This window comes from Tachyglossus aculeatus, unplaced genomic scaffold, assembly GCF_015852505.1.
Source record: "Tachyglossus aculeatus isolate mTacAcu1 unplaced genomic scaffold, mTacAcu1.pri scaffold_207_arrow_ctg1, whole genome shotgun sequence".
In the NCBI taxonomy this organism is placed as follows: Eukaryota; Metazoa; Chordata; class Mammalia; order Monotremata; family Tachyglossidae; genus Tachyglossus; species Tachyglossus aculeatus.
The window spans coordinates 106,542-128,119 of record NW_024044923.1 but is presented as its reverse complement, the minus strand read 5'-3'; the positions used below and the strand labels follow the sequence as shown (position 1 = coordinate 128,119).

The 21,578-nt window shown below is 54.8% G+C and overlaps 1 protein-coding gene across 3 annotated transcripts in view; it reads right to left on the bottom strand.

The window, feature by feature from the left end:
- Positions 1-21,578, bottom strand: part of ARVCF (ARVCF delta catenin family member) — a 90,119-nt gene that overhangs the window by 53,541 nt on the left and 15,000 nt on the right. Inside the window, exon 2 of one of the 3 annotated variants that reach the window (XM_038742958.1) lies at positions 1,227-1,331. The exons of the other annotated variants lie outside the window; for them this stretch is intronic. The gene's annotated coding sequence lies outside the window, so the exon portion shown is untranslated. The remainder of the gene's footprint in view (positions 1-1,226; positions 1,332-21,578) is intronic. 3 annotated transcript variants of the gene reach the window in all.

The window sequence follows — 21,578 nt, the reverse complement described above, 5'->3', positions numbered from 1 at the left end:
AGTGAAGTAGCTTGCCCAAAGTCGCACAGCAGACGGCTGGCGGAGGCGGGATTTGAACCCGTGACCTGACTCCAAAGCCCGGGCTCTTTCCGCTGAGCCACGCTGCTCCGCTCCCGCCAGCCTCCCTCTGGGAAGCCGGAGGGTGGGGGGCCGCTTGGGGGGCTCGGAAGACCAGAATACGGACTGGAATTTGGTGGCTGGCTCTCCACTGGCCGGGCGGCAAGCAGCATCCGCGATGGGGTGGACTGAGCGCTTAGGAAAGCGTGTCACACGCCAAGGCACGGGATCCCTGCCCTCGAGGACCCTCCACTCTACCCAGGGACTTGAACAGGCCTGGGTTTTCAGCGGCAATGGGGATAATACCATCTTACCTCCTTCCCTTCCCCACAGCACCTGTATATATGTATATATGTTTGTACATATTACTCTATTTATTTATTTATTTTACTTGTACATATCTATTCTATTTATTTTATTTTGTTAGTATGTTTGGTTTTGTTCTCTGTCTCCCCCTTTTAGACTGTGAGCCCACTGTCGGGTAGGGACTGTCTCTAGATGTTGCCAATTTGTACTTCCCAAGCGCCTAGTACAGTGCTCGGCACACAGTAAGCGCTCAATAAATACGATTGATGATGATGATAATAACAATGGTATTTGTTAAGCGCTCACTATGTGCGAAGCACTGTTCTAAGCGCTGGAAGCCATCGGCCAAGACTCACACGCACACTCACACACACACGTCCTCCCTTTCCACCCCGTCGTGGATCTGGGACACCTTCCCGGATCCCCCGGCCCCGTCTTTTAGACTGTGAGCCCACTGTTGGGTAGGGACTGTCTCTATGTGTTGCCAATTTGTACTTCCCAAGCGCTTAGTACAGTGCTCTGCACATAGTATGCGCTCAATAAATACGATTGATTGATTGATTGATTGATTGGTCTCCCCGGCAGCGAGGAGCGGATGCTGCGTCCACGCGGGATTAGCACGCGCGCGCGAGGTCGCGGAGAGCACCCGGAAAACACGCGGCGAGCAGCACGTGACGGACGCGCACGTGGAGGGAAAGACCCGGGAACATGCAGAGCGGGAAGCGCACAGGACGCACGCGGAGGGAAGGATGTGCGCGGTGGGGGAAACGGGGTGCGCGTCGTGCAGGAAGTGGTACACACGGGGAGTGCGCGCTGAGGGGAAGCGGGACGCGCAGCCGGAGGGACGGACACGCGGTACACACCGACTGGGAGCGAGGAGGGGGGAGCGCTAGAGGCCCGGCCGGCGCATCTCCGGCTCAAAATAGATGTGGACGAAGCCGGCTGGAAGGCCGAGGAGGAGGGCCGCGCTGGAACAAGAGGAAGGAGAAGAAAGGTTAGTGTGGGCGCGGGGACGCCCCCGGGACCCGCTGTCCGACCACCCGGGACCGGCCCCGACGCGGCAACGGTACCCGCGGAGGGGCGGGTTGTCCCCGGGGTCGAAGACGGGCTGTTGCGACCACCTGGCGCTCCTCAGGGACCCACAACGGACCATCGTTGGAATGCCCTCCCTCTGCCCATCCGCCAAGCTCGCTCTCTTCCTCCCTTCAAGGCCCTGCTGAGCGCTCACCTCCTCCAGGAGGCCTTCCCAGACTGAGCCCCTTCCTTCCTCTCCCCCTCGTCCCCCTCTCCATCCCCCCATCTTACCTCCCTCCCTTCCCCACAGCACCTGTATATATGTATATATGTTTGTACATATTTTTTTTACTCTATTTATTTATTTATTTAATTTATTTGTACATATCTATTCTATTTATTTTATTTTGTTAGTATGTTTGGTCTCTGTCTCCCCCTTTTAGACTGTGAGCCCACTGTTGGGTAGTGACTGTCTCTATATGTTGCCAATTTGTACTTCCCAAGCGCTTAGTACAGTGCTCTGCACATAGTAAGCGCTCAATAAATACGATTGATGATGATGATGATGATCGTGCACCCCTGACTGTTCGCCCTTTCCACCCCTGGGCCAATCAATCCACGATATTGATCGCATGCGCAGAGAGAGCACCGCGCTAAGGGTCTCAGTCCGGTGGTTGGCACGCACGGACCAGCCCGCGCCCCCGACCCTCCCGGGGCGGGCAGACGGAGACGTCCGGGAGGTCCGGGCAAGGCTCCGGACGCTGGGAATTCAGGGCCGCGTTGGCGGGAGGCGGCAAAATGGGAAGCCCGGGCGGAGGCGGGCTCCGGGCTCCATCTGAGCCAGCAGGCCCAGATGGCGCACGACCGAAAGATGCACACACGCAAGCAGACACACACAAACAGGCACATGGGCGCGCGCACACGTGTCTCACACCCACCCCCGACACATACAAACACACACACACACACGCACCCAGCCCCGCTGCCGGCCGAGGCGGGGCTGCTGCCTGACCGGGCCCCGAGGACGCCCACGGAGACCCCGGCCCGGGGGAGTGCAGCCGGACCGGGGGGCCGTGCCCCCCGTCGGGATGGGCCGAGGATAATAATAATAATAATAATAATAATAATGGCATTTATTAAGCACTTACTACGTGCAAAGCACTGTTCTAAGCGCTGGGGAAGTTACAAGGTGATCATGTTGTCCCACGGGGGGCTCACAGTCTGAATCCCCATTTTACAGATGAGGTAACTGAGGCCCAGAGAAGTTAAGTGACATGCCCAAAGTCACACAGCTGACAATTGGTGGAGCCGGAATTTGAACCCCTGACCTCTGACTCCAAAGCCCGTGCTGTTTCCCCTGAGCCACGCTGCTTCCGGGAGGGATATTCCGGACGGGACGGGCTGCCGGAAAGGCCCAGGGTGGACGGGGGAGGGAGCCGACGGGGCCGGAGTCTTGGGAATGAGTCAGGGTGGTCCTCCCGGAGGAGGGGGGGATCTCAGAGGGGCCCTGGAAACGGGGAGAGCAGCGATCCGCCGGATACCACGGGGGATGAGGCGTTCCAGGTGGAACGGAGGGGCAGAGCATCGGTCAGTGGCACGGGATCGAAGTAGGGATAGGAAGTCGGCTCCGGGGGAAACAAGAGTGAGAGCTGGGCTGTGGTGGGAGGGGAGCGTAGATGAGAACTGCCCGAAAGCCCACGGTGAAGCGTTTCTCTTTGAAACGTCTCACCAGTGACCCCGGCCCCACCCACGGGCGAGCCGGTGTCCGGAGCCTGGACCGGGGTGGGGGACAGTCGGGGGTGGCCACAGTCCTTCGCCCGGTGGCACTGGCACACGCCGCACACCCGACGACCCCTCCGGCGGGCCGGCACTGGATCTCGGACCCGGGTTCTGATCCCAGCGCCGCCCCTTTCATTCATTCGCTCATTCAGTCGTATTTATTGAGCGCTTGCTGTGTGCAGGGCACTGTACTAAGCGCTTGGTAAGTCCGAGTTGGCGACATATAGAGCCGGTCGCTACCCACCAGCGGGCTCACAGTCTAGAAGGGGGAGAAACACTTGACACTTGTCTACCGTGTGACCTTGGGTAAGTCACTTCACTTGTCTGGGCTTCAGTTACCTCCTCTCCAATGGGGATGACGACCGTGAGCCCCACTTGGGACGGGGACTGTGTCCGACCTGATTAGCTTGTATCTACCCCAGTGCTTAGAACAGTGTCTGGCACACAGTCCGCACTTAATAAGTGCCACATCATAAAAGAGATGATGATAATTATGGCATTTTTTCAGCGCTGCCGCTGTGACAAACACTGCCCTCAGCACTGAGGTAGGTACGAGGCCATCGGATCAAATACAGTCCGTGTCTCACAGGGGGCTCAGAGTCCAGAGAAGAGGGAGAACAGGGACTGAATTCTCATTTCGCAGACGAGGAAACTGCGGCCCAGAGAAGAAAAGCGATTAACCCAGAGTCACCCTGAAGACAGGTGGCGGGGGGCGGGATTAGAACCCAGGTCCTCTGACTCTCAGGCCGGGGCACTTTCCCCTAGGCCGGGCTGCTTGGACTTGGAGATGTTGGCGGCTTCTGAGGAGTGTAGAGGTGGGCACAGAACAAGGCGTGACAAACGTGCCCTTTCAGTTACCGCCCCATCTCCCTCCTACCCTCCCTCTCCAAACTCCTGGAACGAGTCGTCTACACTTGCTGCCTCGAATTCCTCAACTCCAACTCTCTCCCCGACCCCCTCCAGCCTGGCTTCCGTCCCCTACACTCCACCGAAACTGCCCTCTCCAAGGTCACCGGTGATCTCCTTCTTGCCAAATCCAACGGCTCCTACTCTATCCTAATCCTCCTCGACCTCTCGGCTGCCTTCGACGCCGTGGACCACCCCCTTCTCCTCAACACGCTATCTGACCTTGGCTTCACAGACTCCGTCCTCTCCCGGTCCTCCTCTTATCTCTCCGGCCGTTCATTCTCAGTCTCCTTCGCGGGCTCCTCGTCCCTCTCCCATCCCCTTAATGTAGGGGTTCCTCAAGGGTCAGTTCTTGGTCCGCTTCTGATCTCTATCTCCACTCACTCCCTTGGTGAACTCATTCGCTCCCACCGCTTCAACTATCATCCGTACGCTGATGACCCCCAAATCTACATGTCCGTCCCTGCTCTCTCTCCCTCCCTCCCGGCTCCTACCTCCTCCTGCCTTCAGGACATTTCCATCTGGACGTCTGCCTGCCATCTAAAACTCAATATGTCCAAGACTGAGCTCCTTATCTTCTCTCCCAAACCCTGCCCTCTCCCTGACTTTCCCGTCACCGTAGACGGCACTACCATCCTTCCCGTCTCACAAGCCCGCAACCTTGGTGTCATCCTCGACTCCACTCTCTCGTTCGCCCCACACATCCAATCCGTCACCAAAACCTGCCGGTCTCACCTCCGCGACATCGCCAAGATCCGCCCTTTCCTCTCCATCCGAACCGCTACCCTGCTCGTTCAAGCTCTCATCCTATCCCGTCTGGACTACTGCACCAGCCTCCTCTCTGATCTCCCGTCCTCGTGTCTCTACCCACTTCAATCCATACTTCATGCTGCTGCCCGGATTGTCTTTGTCCAGAAACGCTCTGGGCATGTTACTCCCCTCCTCAAAAATCTCCAGTGCTACCAATCAACCTACGCATCAGGCAGAAACTCCTCACCCTGGGCTTCAAGGCGTCCATCCCCTCGCCCCCTCCTACCTCACCTCCCTTCTGTCCTTCTCCAGCCCAGCCCGCACCCTCCGCTCCTCTGCCTCCTCTAACCTCCTCACTGGGCCTCGTTCTCGCCCGTCCCGCCATCGACCCACATCCTCCCCCTGCCCCCTCGGCATGCCCTCCCTCCACACACCCGCTAAACTAGCTCTCTTCCCCCCTTCAAAGCCCTACTGAGAGCTCACCTCCTCCGGGAGGCCTTCCAAGACTGAGCCCCCTTTTTCCTCTCCTCCTCCTCATCCCCCCGGCCCTGCCCCCTTCCCCTCCCCACGGCACTTGTATATATTTGAACAGATTATTTTACTTGTACAGCCCACTGTTGGGTAGGGACCGTCTCTATATGTTGCCAACTTGTACTTCCCAGGCGCTTAGTACAGTGCTCTGCACAAAGTAAGTGCTCAATAAATACAACAATGAATGAATGAATATTTACTACTCTATTTGTTTTGTCAATGATCTGCCTAGAGCTGTAATTCTCTTTATTCTGATGGTTTTGACACCTGTCTCCATGTTTTGTTTTGATGTCTGTCTTCCCCTTCTAGACTGTGAGCCCGTTACTGGGTAGGGACCGTCTCTATATGTTGCCAACTTGTACTTCCCAGGCGCTTAGTACAGTGCTCTGCACAAAGTAAGCGCTCAATAAATACGATTGAATGAATGAATATTTACTACTCTATTTGTTTTGTTAACCATCTGCCTAGAGCTGTAATTCTCTTTATTCTGACGGTTTTGACACCCGTCTCCATGTTTTGTTTTGTTGCCCATCTCCCCCTTCTAGACTGTGAGCCCGTTACTGGGTAGGGACCGTCTCTATATGTTGCCAACTTATATTTCCCAGGCACTTAGTACAGTGCTCTGCACAAAGTAAGAGCTCAATAAGTACGACTGAATGAATGAATGAATATTTACTACTCTATTTGTTTTGTTAACGATCTGCCTAGAGCTGTAATTCTCTTTATTCCGACGGTTTTGACACCCGTCTCCATGTTTTGTTTTGTTGTCCGTCTCCCCCTTCTAGACTGTGAACCCGTTACTGGGTAGGGACCGTCTCCATATGTTGCCGACTTGTACTTCCCAAGCGCTTAGCACAGTGCTCTGCACACAGTAAGCGCTCAGTAAATACGACTGAATGAACGAAGCGCAACCTGGGCGACAGAGTCAAGCGGGCACTGGAGAAGGCGAGGCTGGAGGCAAGGAGGTCAGTGAAGGAGCGGCGTGGCTCAGTGGAAAGAGCCCGGGCTTTGGAGTCAGAGGCCATGGGTTCGAATCCCAGCTCCACCACCAGTCTGCTGTGCGACCTTGGGCAAGTCACTTCCCTTCTCTGACCCTCAGTGACCTCATCTGGTAAAAAGGGGGTGAGGACTGTGAGCCCCCCGTGGGACGACCTGATCACCTTGTATCAGAGAAGCAGCATGGCTCAGTGGAAAGAGCCCGGGCTCTGGAGTCAGAGGTCATGGGTTCAAATCCCGGCTCCACCACTTGTCAGCTGGGTGACTTTGGGCATGTTACTTAACTTCTCTGGGCCTCAGTTCCCTCATCTGTCAAATGGGGATGAAGACTGTGAGCCCACCGTGGGACAACCTCATCACCTTGTACCCTCTCCAGTGCTTAGAACAGTGCTTTGCACATAGTAAGCGCTTAATAAATGCTGTCATCATTATTATTATTATTATTGTATCCCTCCCAGCGCTTAGAACAGTGCTTTGCACATAGTAAGCGCTTAATAAATGCCATTTCTACTTATTATTACAAGTTGTTGCCAACTTGTACTTCCCAAGCGCTTAGTCCAGTGCTCGGCACACAGTAAGCGCTCAATAAATACGATTGATTGATTGACTGATTGATGGATCGATTGATGAAGGGCACTGTGGGCCTCGGAGACGCCAGGCTCCGCGGGCCAGTGAATCCCGGGGGGAAGCCCCGGCAACTCCGTCCCGTGGGGCACCAGGGTGCCCGTGCCCGTGCGAGACGGGGACCCCGCGGGAGACACGGTACCTGGTGAGAGGCTCCCCGTGGGGGGTGGGCGTCTACCTGGGGTCTGGGCGAGGTCTGTGGCGGGGAGAGAGAAAGAGAGACCCCCTAATGCGGTCAGGGGGCTCTGCGGCCCACGCGGGCGCGTCGAGCTGTAATTCGGGATAACGCTGTGATCCCTCCGCGGGACATTTATCCTCCTTATTCCTGCCCCTTCCGTAGAGGGGAAGGCGCTTGGCTGGCATTCAGTCACGGCCCAGTGGCCACAGCCCGGCCGGGCCCGGGATTCGGAAGGTCACGGGTTCCAATCCCGGCTCCCCCGCCCCGGCTGCTGTGTGACCTCGGGCCAGTCGCTTCACCTCTCTGGGCCTCGGTGACCCCATCTGGAAAACGGACACCGCGAGTCCCACGTGGGGCAGGGAGTGGAGCCAACCCGATCTGCTCGGAGGCAGCGTGGCTCGGCGGAAGCAGCCCGGGCTTTGGGGTCAGAGGTCGTGGGTTCGGATCCCGGCTCTGCCACACGTCTGCTGTGTGACCTTGGGCAAGTCACTTCGCTTCTCTGAGCCCCAGTTCCCTCATCTGTAAAATGGGGATGAAGACTGTGAGCCCCACGTGGGACAACCTGATCATCTTGTATCCCCCTCCCCAGCCCTTAGAACAGTGCTTTGCACATAGTAAGCGCTTAACAAATGCCATTATTATTATTATTATTGTACTAAGCCATCCCTGCGCTTAATACGGCGCCTGGCACATAGTAAACGTTTAACTAACACTATCATTATAATTAGTTATTATTATTATGAGTCATCATCATCATCAATCGTATTTATTGAGCGCTTACTGTGTGCAGAGCACTGTACTAAGTGCTTGGGAAGTACAAGTTGGCAACGTATAGAGTCAGTCCCTACCCAACAGTGGGCTCACAGTCTAAAAGAGTCGAAGAGTGAAAAGAGTCAAACCTGTTGGGCCCACCTACCCACCCCGACTAATCAATCAATCAATCAATCAATCGTATTTATTGAGCACTTACTATGTGCAGAGCACTGTACTAAGTGCTTGGGAAGTACAAACTGGTTTGCCCCCGCGCCCCCCGGCCCGTGTCTCCTTCCCCACCGGCGGCTCCCCAGCATGTGATCCCCCCCAACGCCGATCCGGCCCACCCCCCTTAGGGTGGGCAGCCCGGGCCCGAGGGCCGTGCCCCGTGGGCGGCAGCTCTGTTCATCGGACCGTGATAAACGCTCAGTTTGCTCATCTGTTGATCCGCTTGCGTTGAATAGTGAGCCCTGCTTTCATGCCCTTTCAACTCCGGATTTGTCAGTTCTCATCTCATCTTTTAGACTGTGAGCCCACTGTTGCGTAGGGACTGCCTCTATATGTTGCCAACTTGGACTTCCCGAGCGCTTAGTCCAGTGCTCTGCACACAGTAAGTGCTCAATAAATATGACTGATTGATTGATTGATTGATCTCCGGCCCCCTCACCCCCGCTCCGGTGCCCCGAGAGCTTCCGGAGAGCACCGGACGGTTTACTCCTCCTGCATTTCCTTCACCCTCCAAACGCTCCGCACTCGGTAACCGGCCGGGACAGTGCTCTGCACACGGGTGGCGCTCAATACAGCGCTCTACCACCCAGGAGGCGCCTCATACGGCACCCTGACCACAGTAATAATAATAATAATGGCATTTGTTAAGCGCTTACTATGTGCAAAGCACTGTTCTAAGCGCTGGGGAGGTTACGAGGTGATCAGGTGGTCCCACGGGGGGCTCACAGTCTTCGTCCCCATTTTACAGATGAGGGAACTGAGGTACAGAGAAGTTAAGTGACTCGCCCAAAGTCACACAGCTGATAATTGGCAGAGTCGGGACTCATTCATTCATTCAATCGTATTTACTGAGCGCTTACTGTGTGCAGGGCACTGGACTAAGCGCTTGGGAAGTACAAGTTGGGAACATATTGACTCGAACCCATGACCTCTGACTCCAAAGCCCGGGCTCTTTCCACTGAGCCACGCTGCTTCAGTAGGCGTTCGGTACGGCGTGCTGACCGCGGGTTCCTTCTCCTCTCCTGCACCGTTCAATCGATCTTATTTATTGAGCGCTTACTGTGTGCACAGTACCGTACTAAGTGCTTGGGAGAGGACAATATAACAGACAGACAGACATGCTTGACCCCGACGAGCTCAAGGTGTAGATGGGGAGACAGATATTAATATATATGAGTAGATAAATAAGACAAATAAATGACAGATGATACATACATAACGTATATATGTTGCCAACTTGTACTTCCCAAGCGCTTAGTACAGTGCTCTGCACACAGTAAGTGCTCAATAAATACGATTGAATGAATGAACGAACCGTGGCATTTGTTAAGTGCTTGCTATGTGCTAAGGTTATCAGGTAGGTCTCTGTCCCCCCCCCCACTTATCAAGCTCACAAGCTAGGTATGAGGGAGGACAGCTATTACTCTCCCCCTCTTCAAAGCCTAATTGAAGGCACACCTCCTCCAAGAGGACTTCCCTGATTAAGCCCTCCTCTCCTCTTCTCCCACTCCGTTCCGCATGGCCCTGACTCGCTCCCTTTATTCATCCCCCGCTCCGCCCCACAGCACTTATGTACATAGCCCTAATTTATTTATTTACATTAATGTCTGTCTTCTAGACTGTGAGCCCGCTGTCGGGTGGGGACCGCCTCTATATGTTGCCAACTTGGACTTCCCAAGCGCTTAGTACAGTGCTCTGCACACAGCAAGTGCTCAATAAATACGACTGAATGAATGAATGTCTCCCACGCTAGACTGTAAGAGCATTACTTTGTTATACTGTACTCTCCAAAGTGCTTAGTACAGTGCTTGGCACAGAGTAAGGGCTCAGTAAAGATGACTGACTGAATCCCCGTTTTACAGATTCATTCATTCAATCGTATTTATTGAGCGCATCTGCGTGCAGAGCACTGTACTAAGTGCTTGGGAGAGTACAATACAACAATAAACAGACACATTCCCTGCCCACAATGAGCTTATGAGGGAAGGAAGGGGGAAGGGGAAAGGGGAAAGGAAAGAGGAAGGGGAAAGGAAAGAGGAAGGGGAAAGGGGAAGGAAAAGAGGATGGGGAAAGGGGAAGGAAAAGAGGAAGGGGAAAGGGGAAGGAAAAGAGGAAGGGGAAAGGGGAAGGAAAAGAGGAAGGGGAAGGGGGAAGGAAAAGAGGAAGGGGAAAGGGGAAGACGAAGGGAAAGAGGAAGGGGAAAGGGGAAAGGAAAGAGGAAGGGGGAAGGGGAAGGGGAAAGGAAAGAGGATGGGGAAGGGGAAAGGAAAGAGGATGGGGAAGGGAAAGAGGAAGGGGAAAGGAAAGACGAAGGGGAAAGGGGAAAGGAAAGAGGAAGGGGGAAGGGAAAGAGGAAAGGGAAAGGGGAAGGGAAAGAGGAAGGGGAAAGGGGAAAGGAAAGAGGAAAGGGGAAGGGGAAGGCAGAAAGGGGAAGAGAAAAGGTGGAAGGAACGAAGGAAGGGAAGAATCTTGCTACTGGAAGAGGAAATGACAATCTCCAGACCTGTTGCTGGGGAGTGGGGATGGTGGGGGGGGGGGGAATAAACCAGTCCCCCCAGGCCCCCCTGCCCTCCTGGGCACAGCAGGGGCTCAGCAGACCGACTGGCGCACTTGGGTCATTAAACAGCAATCAATGGTCCCTAATCACCAACCATCCGGGCAGGGGCGGGGGGGCAGCGGATGGGCGGATGGAGGGGGCAGGGACCACCACCGCGCTGCCCACACCAGCCAGGAATCAGGGAGGGAGAGAGGGAGAAAGGGAACAGGAAGGAGGACTTGAACGCGAAGGAACAGGAGTCTCCCCACTATGGCGGCTGGCCCGTGTCTGCCCGGGGCTGGGGGAGGCGGTCGGTGCCCGCCCCGGGGTGGGAGCGGGGGCCTGCCCAGTGGATTGCCATCCCGCTTCGGGGCCAGGACTGCAGGCCGGACTCCTACAGACTGTGCCAGGCGCTGCTCACACACGACACACACGACAGCGGGCCCCCGGGCCGGGCCTGGCGACGGGGGCGAGGTCAAGGGATGCCACAGGGGACGGGCACCGCGGCCCTGTGCCCGCGAGCGTGCACGCACATGCACCCGGACACGCACACCGACGCACATCCCTTCCCAGCCCCGTCCCGCTCCGGAGGCTGAAGGAAGCCGAAGAGAGCCAAGCCCAGGCCGAAGGCCAGGCCCAGGCCGGAGCCCGGGAGGGATGGATGGTTCTAGAAAGGGTCTTTGTCTGGCGGCTGCAGGAGGGGAGGAGGGCCAAAGGAGAGAGGGGAGGAGGGGGCAGATGCTTCCCACTGGCTCTCCAGACCCGCCTTAACCCTTTCCGCCCTTCGGCCGCCGCCTGCGTGTGGGCAGAGACGAGACCCAGCGCTCCATCGACGGGATTTACGGACCGCCTGCTCCGATCCGTGCACTCAGTGGACGCGATCCCGGCCCCCGACGCCTTTCCGGTCCAGGGGTGGGCCGGGGGGCAGACACGAAAATCAACCACGACGGAGGGGATGATTGCTGGGAGAGGAAGGATAGGCAGATCCATTCAATCCTATTTATTCATTCATTCAATCGTATTTATCGTTCAATCGTATTTATTGAGCGCTTACTGTGTGCAGAGCACTGTACTAAGCGCTTGGGAAATCCAAGTTGGCGACATATAGAGACGGTCCCTACCCAACTATGAGCTGGGGTGGATACGGACGAGTCGGGTCGGACACGGTCCCTGTCCTACGTGGGACTCTCGGTCTCAATCCCCGTTTTCCAGACGAGGGAGCTGAGGCCCAGAGAATTCATTCATTCATTCAGTCGTATTTATTGGGCGCTTACTGTGCGCAGAGCACTGTACTAAGCGCTTGGGAAGTCCAAGTTGGCAACATAGAGAGACGGTCCCTACCCAACAGCCGGCTCACGGACAACAAAACATATTAACAATATAAATATAATAGTAAATATGTGCAAGTAAAATAAATAGGGTAATAAATATTGACAAGCATATATACAGGGGCTGTGGGGAGGGGAAGGAGGTAAGGCGGGGGGATTCATTCATCCATTCATTCATTCATTATCGAGCGCTTACTGTGTGCAGAGCACTGTACTAAGCGCTTGGGAAGTCCAAGTTGGCAACATATAGAGACGGTCCCTACCCAACAACGGGTTCACAGTCTAGAAGGGGGAGGCAGACAACAAAACAAAACATGTGGACGGGTGTCAAGTCATCAGAATAAATAGAAGTAAAGCTAGATTCATTCATTCATTCAATCGTATTGATTGAGCGCTTACTGTGTGCAGAGCACCGTACTAAGCGCTTGGGAAGTCCAAGTTGGCAACATATAGAGCCGGTCCCTACCCAACAGCGGGCTCACAGTCTAGACGGGGGAGACAGACAACAAAACAAAGCATATTAACAAAATAAAATGAACAGAATAAATACATACAAATAAAATAGAGTAATTACTACTATATATATTATTTATAATAACACTAATAATAATACTAATGGTATTTGTGAAGCACTTACTGTGTGCCAAGCACTGTTTTAAGCACTGGGGTAGATACAAGGTAATCAGGTTGTCCCACATGGGGCTCACAGTCTTAATCCCCCCCCCCGCCACCGCCCTACCTCCTTCCCCTCCCCACAGCACTTGTATATATATTTGTACAGATTTATTACTCTATTTTCCTTGTACATATTTACTACTCTATTTATTTAATGATGTGCATATAGCTTTAATTCTATTTGTTCTGACAACTTTGACACCTGTCTCCATGTTTTGTTTTGTTGTCTGTCTCCCCCTTCTAGACTGTGAGCTCGTTTTCGGGGAGGGACTGTCTTTATATGCTGTCCAACTTGTACTTCCGAAGCGCTTAGTACAGTGCTGTGCACACAGTAAGCGCTCAATAAATGACTGACTGAATGAATGAATAACCCCCATTTTACAGACGAGGTAACGGAGGCACAGAGAAGTTAAGCGGCTTGCCCAAAGCCACAGAGCGGACTGGTGGCGGAGCCAGGATTAGAACCTGCGTCCCCTGACTCCCAAGCCCGGGCTCTTCCCACTAAGCCACGCTGCTTTTCTAGATAATAATCATAATAATAATGGCATTTATTAAGCGCTTACTATGTGCAAAGCACTGCTCTAAGTGCTGGGGAGGTTACAAAGTGATCAGGTTGCCCCACAGGGGGCTCACAGTCCTAATCCCCATTTTACAGATGAGGTAACTGAGGCACAGAGAAGTGAAGTGACTTGCCCAAAGTCACACAGCTGACAATTGGCGGAGCTGGGATTTGAACCCACGACTGTACTAAAAGCGCTGGGAAAGATACAAGCTGATCAGGTTGGACAAAGTTCCTGACCCATTTTACAGATGCGGGAACTGAGCCCCAGAGATATGAAGTGACTTGCCCAAGGTCACACAGCAGACAACTGGCGGAGCCAGGATTTGAACCCACGACCGTACTAAAAGCGCTGGGAAAGATACAAGCTGATCAGGTTGGACACAGTCCCTGACCCATTTTACAGATGCGGGAACTGAGGCCCAGGGAAGTGAAGTGACTTGCCCAAGGTCACACGGCAGACAACTGGTAGAGCCAAGATTTGAACCCACGACCGTACTAAAAACGCTGGGAAAGATACAAGCTGATCAGGTTGGACACAGTCCCTGACCCATTTTACAGATGCGGGAACTGAGGCCCAGGGAACTGAAGTGACTTGCCCAAGGTCACACAGCTGACAATTGGCGGAGCCGGGATCTGACCCCACGACTGTACTAACAGCACTGGGAAAGATACAAGCTGATCAGGTTGGACACAGTCCCTGACCCATTTTACAAATGCGGGAACTGAGGCCCAGAGAAGTGACTTGCCCAAGGTTACACAGCTAACAATTGGCAGAGGCGGGATTTGAACCCACGACCGTACTAAAAGCGCTGAGAAAGATACAAGCTGATAAGGTTGGACACAGTCCCTGACCCATTTTACAGATGCGGGAACTGAGGCCCAGAGACGTGATGTGACTTGCCCAAGGTCACACAGCAGACAAGTGGCGGAGCCAGGATTAGAATCCAGATCCTTCTGACTTCCAGCCCCAAGCTCTATCCACTAGGCATCGCCGCCTCTCCCAGTAGCGGCGTGTTAAACACTGTTTAAACACATACTAGTAAGCGCTTAATAAATGCCATTATTATTATTATACTACGCGTCAAGCACCTTTCTAAACATTCCAGTCGATACTATTACTCTATTTATTTTACTTGTACATATCTATTCTATTTATTTTGTTAATATGTTTGGTTTTGTTCTCTGTCTTCCCCTTCTATCAATCAATCGTATTTATTATTTATTTATAAATAAGTAAATTCTAGACTGTGAGCCCACTGTTGGGTAGGGACCGTCTCTACACGTTGCCAACTTGGACTTCCCAAGTGCTTAGTACAGTGCTCTGCACACAGTGGGCGCTCAATAAATACAATTGACTGATTGATACAAGTTGATCCGGCCAGACGCGGTCTCCGGCCCATACGGCGTTCCCGGGCTAAGCAGGAGGAAGAACCGACTCTGAAACTCCATGGAAACTGAGGCCCAGAGATTCATTCGTTCCTTCATTCAATCGGAATTACTGAGCGCTTACGGTGTGCAGAGCACTGTACTAAGCGCTTGGGAGGTACAAGTTGGCAACAAGAGATGCGAAGCGACTCGTCCAAAGTCACACGGCAGGCAGGAGGCCTAGCCGGGATCAGAATCCAGGTGATCCGGCTCCCGGGGCCATGTTTTTCCCACTTGGCCGGGATGCGTTGGGAGAATGATCCGGGCAGGGGCGGAAAGGATGGGAGGAAAGGGGCGAGGGTGAACGCAGGGAGGTCGGCCCGTTATTATTTGTCGCTGGAGGAGAGTGGGGGTGGTTCTCCCGGGGGTCTGCGGGATACACTCTCCGCCCATTCCCGGGAGCAGCAGGAAGACAGGACAGGTGCATGGGAGAGCAGAGCTAGCTGGAGAGAGGATCAGGATAGGGAGAAGAAGCAGGGATCGATCCTGATTTGGGGCCATCCCACTCAATCAAGTGGGAGGGTGACAAGGGGTTGTGTACAGGTTTGGGAGCAGGGAGTGAGTGAGTGAGTGAGTGAGTGAGTGAGTGAGTGAGTGAGTGTGTATAATACTTATTTTTTTTAAATGGCATTTGTTAAGTGCTTACTATGTGCACTAAGCGCTGGGGGAGGGGGCGGTTACAAGGTGATCAAGTTGCCCCACGCGGGGCTCACAGTCTTCATCCCCATTTGACAGATGAGGCAACTGAGGCTCAGAGAAGGGAAGTGACTTGCCCAGGGTCACACAGCAGACGTGTGGCAGAGTCGGAATTCGCACCCAGGGCCTCTGGCTTCAAAGCCCGTGCTCTCTCCACTGAGCCACGCTGCTTCTTGTCGAGTGCTTACTGCCTGCAGAGCACTATGCTAAGCACTTGGGAGAGCACTGACAACTGAATGGATAAATGAGCACCTGTATATATGTATATACGTTTGTGCGTATTTATTACTCTATTTTATTTGTACATATTTATTCTATTTATTTTATTTTGTTAATACGCTTTGTTTTGTTCTCTGTCTCCCCCTTCTAGACCGTGAGCCCGCTGGTGGGTAGGGACCATCTCTAGATGTTGCCGGCTTGTACGTCCCAAGCGCTTAGTACAGTGCTCTGCACACAGTAAGCGCTCAATAAATACGATTGAATGAATGAATAAAGACGGTTGAATGAATGAATACTGTCTGTGTGTGTTGTGTGAATCATTTATTGAGTGCTTACTGTGTGCAGACCAGTATACTAAGTGCCTAGAAGAGTACAGTGTGTGTGTGTGCATACACACACAAAGACACACACATACACACACATACATATGTGGGCTTCTTCCAGGCTGTGCTGTCAAGGCCTGGCAAGATGCTCACCTGAACCTGTCCACTGTCCAGCCTCATTCAATCGGATTTATTGAGCACTTACTGTGTGCAGAGCACTGTACTGAGCGCTTGGGAGACGGACGACAAAACGTGGACGGGTGTCAGGTGGTCAGAATAAATAGAAATAAAGCTAGATGCACGTCATTAACAAAATAAATAGAAGAGTAAATAGGTACAAGTAAAATAAATAGAGTAATAAATCTGTCCCGACTTATATACGGGGGCTGTGGGGAGGGGAAGGAGGTAGGGCGGGAGGGCTGGGGAGAGGAAAAAGGGGGCTCAGTCTGGGAAGGCCTCCCGGAGGAGGTGAGCTCTCAGAAGGGCTTTGAAGGGAGGGAGAGAGAGAGCTTGGAGGATGTGCGGAGGGAGGGCGTTCCGGGCCGGGGGGCCTCATCCAATCTGCTGCCCCTGAGGCCACACAGCCTCCACGTGGATGCCCCCCAGGTCCTCGCCGGGCGCTGTTTAGGCTGGGGAAACTAAGGCACGGCAAGGTAGGGGTTTGGACCCGTCTGGACTACTGCATCAGCCTTCTCTCTGATCTCCCATCCTCGTGTCTCTCTCCACTTCAATCCATACTTCATGCTGCTGCCCGGATTATCTTTGTCCAGAAACGCTCTGGGCATATTACTCCCCTCCTCAAAAATCTCCAGTGGCTACCAATCAATCTGCGCATCAGCCAGAAACTCCTCACCCTGGGCTTCCAGGCTGTCCATCCATCCCCTGGCCCCCTCCTACCTCACCTCCCTTCTGTCCTTCTCCAGCCCAGCCCTCACCCTCCACTCCTCCGCGCCAATCTCCTCACCGTACCTCGCTCTCGCCTGTCCCGCCATCGACCCCCGGCCCACGTCCTCCCCCGGGCCTGGAATGCCCCCAATCCCTCTGCCCATCCGTCAAGCTAGCTCTCTTCCTCCCTTCAAGGCCCTACTGAGAGCTCACCTCCTCCAGGAGGCCTTCCCACACTGAGCCCCTTCCTTCCTCTCCCCCTCATCCCCCTCTCCATCCCTCCCATCTTACCTCCTTCCCTTCCCCACAGCAGCTGTATATATGTACATATGTTTGTACATATTTATTACTCTATTTATTTATTTATTTTACTTGTCCCTATCTATTCTATTTATTTTATTTTGTTAGTGTGTTTGGTTTTGTTCTCTGTCTCCCCCTTTTAGACTGTGAGCCCACTGTTGGGTAGGGACTGTCTCTATATGTTGCCAATTTGTACTTCCCAAGTGCTTAGTACAGTGCTCTGCACATAGTAAGCGCTCAATAAATACGATTGATGATGATGACGATGATGGACCGATGCCCCCCAGCCACCCGGCCGGTAGGCCAGGCCAGATGAACCCACTTCCCATCCTGCCCAACCTGGCTGGCACCCGCCCGGAGACCCGCATGGCCAACGCAAACGGCCGCCTGCCAGCAAAGTTGCCCGGACCCCACTCCGGCTCCCCCCATCAGCCCACCCCCACCCGGAGTCGGACTGGCCTCCTCCTCTTCCTCCTCCTCCCCGGCTCCCCGTCCAACATTGGGCTTCACGCCCGCCGCCCGTCGGGCCCCTCTCCGCTTCCTGGCACTCCCACCCCCAGCCCAAATCGCCAGGCCGCAGCCCTCCCCACCTACAAAGCCTCATGAAAAGCCACCTCCTCCCGGAGGCCCACCCGGACCGCCACACGCTCCCGACCTCGAATGCCTATTTGTGCCTTCTCATCAGCCCCTCGGGAAGCGGCTGGGTCCCAACGGGTCCACTCGCCAGGGGGTCCGCTGGAAGTCGTGCATCTGTGCCCGTCCCCTCCCCAGCTAGACGGCCGGCTGCTCCGGGGCAGAGGCGGGTGGGCGGGCGAGGGCAGGGAGGGGAGGAGAACCGGACGCCACGAGGGACACGGCCTGCCCGGATCACACGCCTGGCACACAGGCCGGAGGAGGGAGCGGGTTGGGGGAAGGGAAGGGTCGGCCCTCCGCCACGGATCCACCCACGGCCGCCTGCCCAAGGACGTGGCAATCGGCCGACGGTGGCCCGGGCAACAGCGGGTGGGCCGGGTCGGACCAAACCGAGCCAGGGACGTCCAGCGAGGAGGCGGCCGCTCCCGTCTCCCTGCTAATGGCATCCCACGGGTCGCTCGGTCTGGCTTATTCCTTTCACTCCTTCCTTCTGCCCTGAGCATCTGCTGGGGGCCGGGCAGTGTGCTGAGCGCCTGCTGTGGGCCGGGAAGCGTGCTGAATGCCCGCTTGGCCGGGGAGTGGGCCGAACCCCTGACTGTACGCTCGTCGTGGACGGGGAACGTGTCCGCTTCTTGTCCCAAGCGCTTGGCACAGTGCTCTGCACGCAGTGAGCACTGAATAAATATGACTGACCGACTGAGGGCCGGGCAGTGTGCTGGGCACCTGTTGTGGGAAGAGCACGGTCCTAGCATCTGCTGGGGGGTTGAGCCCTCTTCTGGGGCCTTGCCCACGCTGGGGCTGCGCCCGCAGAAGTGGCACTGCGCCACGCCGCCTCGTTTGCCCTCTCCCGCCCGGCCCGTGCCCCCGTGCCCAGCAGCAAGCGCAGCGAGGCGGCGGGCAGAAGGGCGCTGCGAGGACAGGATAGGGAGGGGGCCGGGGGCTGGCTCTGCTCCTCCCCTCACCCCCCTATTCCCTGCTCCCCCCATCCCCATCCCCCTAGGAAGGGCAGGGTGGGCCCCGAGGGCAGCTGATATTCTCCGGAAAACCCAGGGGCTCCTCCCGGGGTCCGGGTCTGAGGGCCTCTGGACCCCGCGGTCCCCGGCAGGACCCGTTTTCGGCTGCGGCGGGTTCCAGAACCTGAATGAACCCCAACCGGGCTTGTTGCGAATCCAGTAATTAAGTCCTTAGTCCCAATTAGCTGTTCAGAGCCGAGCCTGCTGCAGAAATCCGCCTTTAATAATTCAAACTATGATTACTGAAACCATCCATTAAGGGAAAATAACACACACACACACACACACACACACACCACCGCGGCCTCGATCGCAGGAGAAACCCACAACTGCCACCGCTTCCGTCTCCCCCCGGGGTCCCCTCTCTGCCCCGCTCACAGGCAGAACCTAATAATAATTATGGTATTCATTAAGTGCTTACAACGTGCCAGGCACTGTACTGAGCGCTGGGGTGGATCCCAGCAAATCGGGTTGGACACAGTCCCTGCCCCACGTAGGGCTCACGGTTTCAACGCCCATTTTACAGATGAGGCCACCGAGGCCCAGAGGGGTGAAGTGATTGCCTGATGCCACAGAGCAGACAGGTGGCAGGGCCGGGATTAGAACCCATTAGAGAAGCAGCGTGGCTCAGTGGAAAGAGCCCGGGCTTTGGAGTCAGAGTTCATGGGTTCAAATCCCGACTCCGCCAATTGTCAGCTGTGTGACTTTGGGCAGGTCACTTAACTTCTCTGGGCCTCAGTTACCTCATCTGTAAGATGGGGATTAAGACTGTGAGCCCCAGGTGGGACAACCTGATCACCTTGTATCCTCCCCAGCGCTTAGAACAGTGCTTTGCATGTAGTAAGCGCTTAACAAATGCCATCATCATTATTATTATTATTATTCTGACTCCCAGGACCGTGGTCTATCCATTAATCAAGCAGCCATCGCCAATCAATTTGCACGTAGTAAGCGCTTAACAAATGCCATCATCATTATTATTATTATTATTCTGACTCCCAGGACCGTGGTCTATCCACTAATCGAGCAGCCATCGCCAATCAATCGGCGGGATGTACTGAGCGCCTACGGTCTCCTGAGCACTAGGGAGGGGACCCAGGATCCTTGCCTTCCATAAATGCCAGACCACCGCTCTCCCCATCTTCAAAGCCTTATTAAGATCCCATTTCCTCCAAGAGGCCCCCCCAGATTTAGCCCTCCGTTCCCCGGCTCCTTCTCCCCTCTGCGTCGTCTCCGCGCTTGGATCTGTGACCTTTGGATATTCGGTTTTTTCCCTCACCCTCAGCACTTATCAATCAATCAGTCAATCGTACTTATTGAGTGCATGCTGCGACGGAGCACTGTCCCAAGCCCTTGGGAAAGCACAACACCCTAACAGACATTCCCTGCCCACAACAAACTTCCAGTCTAGAGCGCCTGAGTTGGCCCTTGGCCCGGAGCATGGGGGAACTAAAGATAAATACGGCAACAACCGACCCCCCGAACCGCCGCGGGATCCCCCGGGAAGCCGGGATTCTCCTGGAGGAAGAAGAGCGGCGGGCCCGGCCGCATCTGGTGGCCAGAGTCACGGGCCCGGAGGACCCTTGTCTCCCAGGGACCCCGTCTCCCAGGGACTCCATCCTGGAGAAGCAGCGTGGCTCACTGGAAAGAGCCCGGGCTTTGGAGTCAGAGGTCATGGGTTCAAATCCCGGCTCTGCCGATTGTCAGCTGGGTGACTTTGGGCGAGTCACTTCAATCAATCAATCAATCAATCAATCGTATTTATTGAGCGCTTACTATGTGCAGAGCACTGTACTAAGCGCTTGGGAAGTACAAATTGGCATCACATAGAGACAGTCTCTACCCGATAGTGGGCTCACAGTCTAAAAGGGGGAGACAGAGAACAGAACCAAACATACCAACAAAATAAAATAAGTAGGATAGAAATGTACAAGTAAAATAAATAAATAAATAAATAAACAGAGTAATAAATATGTACAACCATATATACATATATACAGGTGCTGTGGGGAGGGGAAGGCGGTAAGGCGGGGGGATGGAGAGGGGGACGAGGGGGAGAGGAAAGAAGGGGCTCAATCTGGGAAGGCCTCCTGGAGGAGGTGAGCTCTCAGCAGGGCCTTGAAGGGAGGAAGAGAGCTAGCTTGGCGGATGGGCAGAGGGAGGGCATTCCAGGCCCGGGGGATGACGTGGGCCGGGGGTCGATGGCGGGACAGGCGAGAGCGAGGTACAGTGAGGAGATTAGTGGTGGAGGAGCGGAGGGTGCGGGCTGGGCAGTAGAAGGAGAGAAGGGAGGTGAGGTAGGAGGGGCTTCACTTCTCTGTGCCCCAGTTACCTCGTCTGGAAAATGGAGGTGAAGACTGTGAGCCCCACGAGGGACAACCTGATCACCCTGTAACCTTCCCAGCGCTTAGAACAGTGCTTTGCACATAGTAAGTGCTTAATAAATGCCATCATCATTATTATTATTATTATTATTATTTCTGGGATCCCTGTCTCCCAGTGACCTCCTCCGGTCGCTGAGCCAGTGGGCACTGACCTGCTGAAGGCAGGGGTGCGGGACCACCAACAGCAGGGGAGTGGACCTCTCCCACCCCAAAAGGTGGGTCAGCAGCGGCTGATTTTTTCCGTGGGGTCCCGGGGTCAAGGACAGCACCCCCTCTCCTACCCTCGGGCCAGGAGCTGGGGGTTGGGAGCGAGCAGAGGGAAGGGGGGACGCGAGACGGAAAGGACCGGAATGCCCCGCCCTCCACCAGCTGATGGGCTCGCGACAGCCGGGATCTGAGAAGCAGCGTGGCTCAGTGGTAAGAGCAGGGGCTTTGGAGTCAGAGGTCACGGGTTCAAATCCCAGCTCTGCCAGTTGT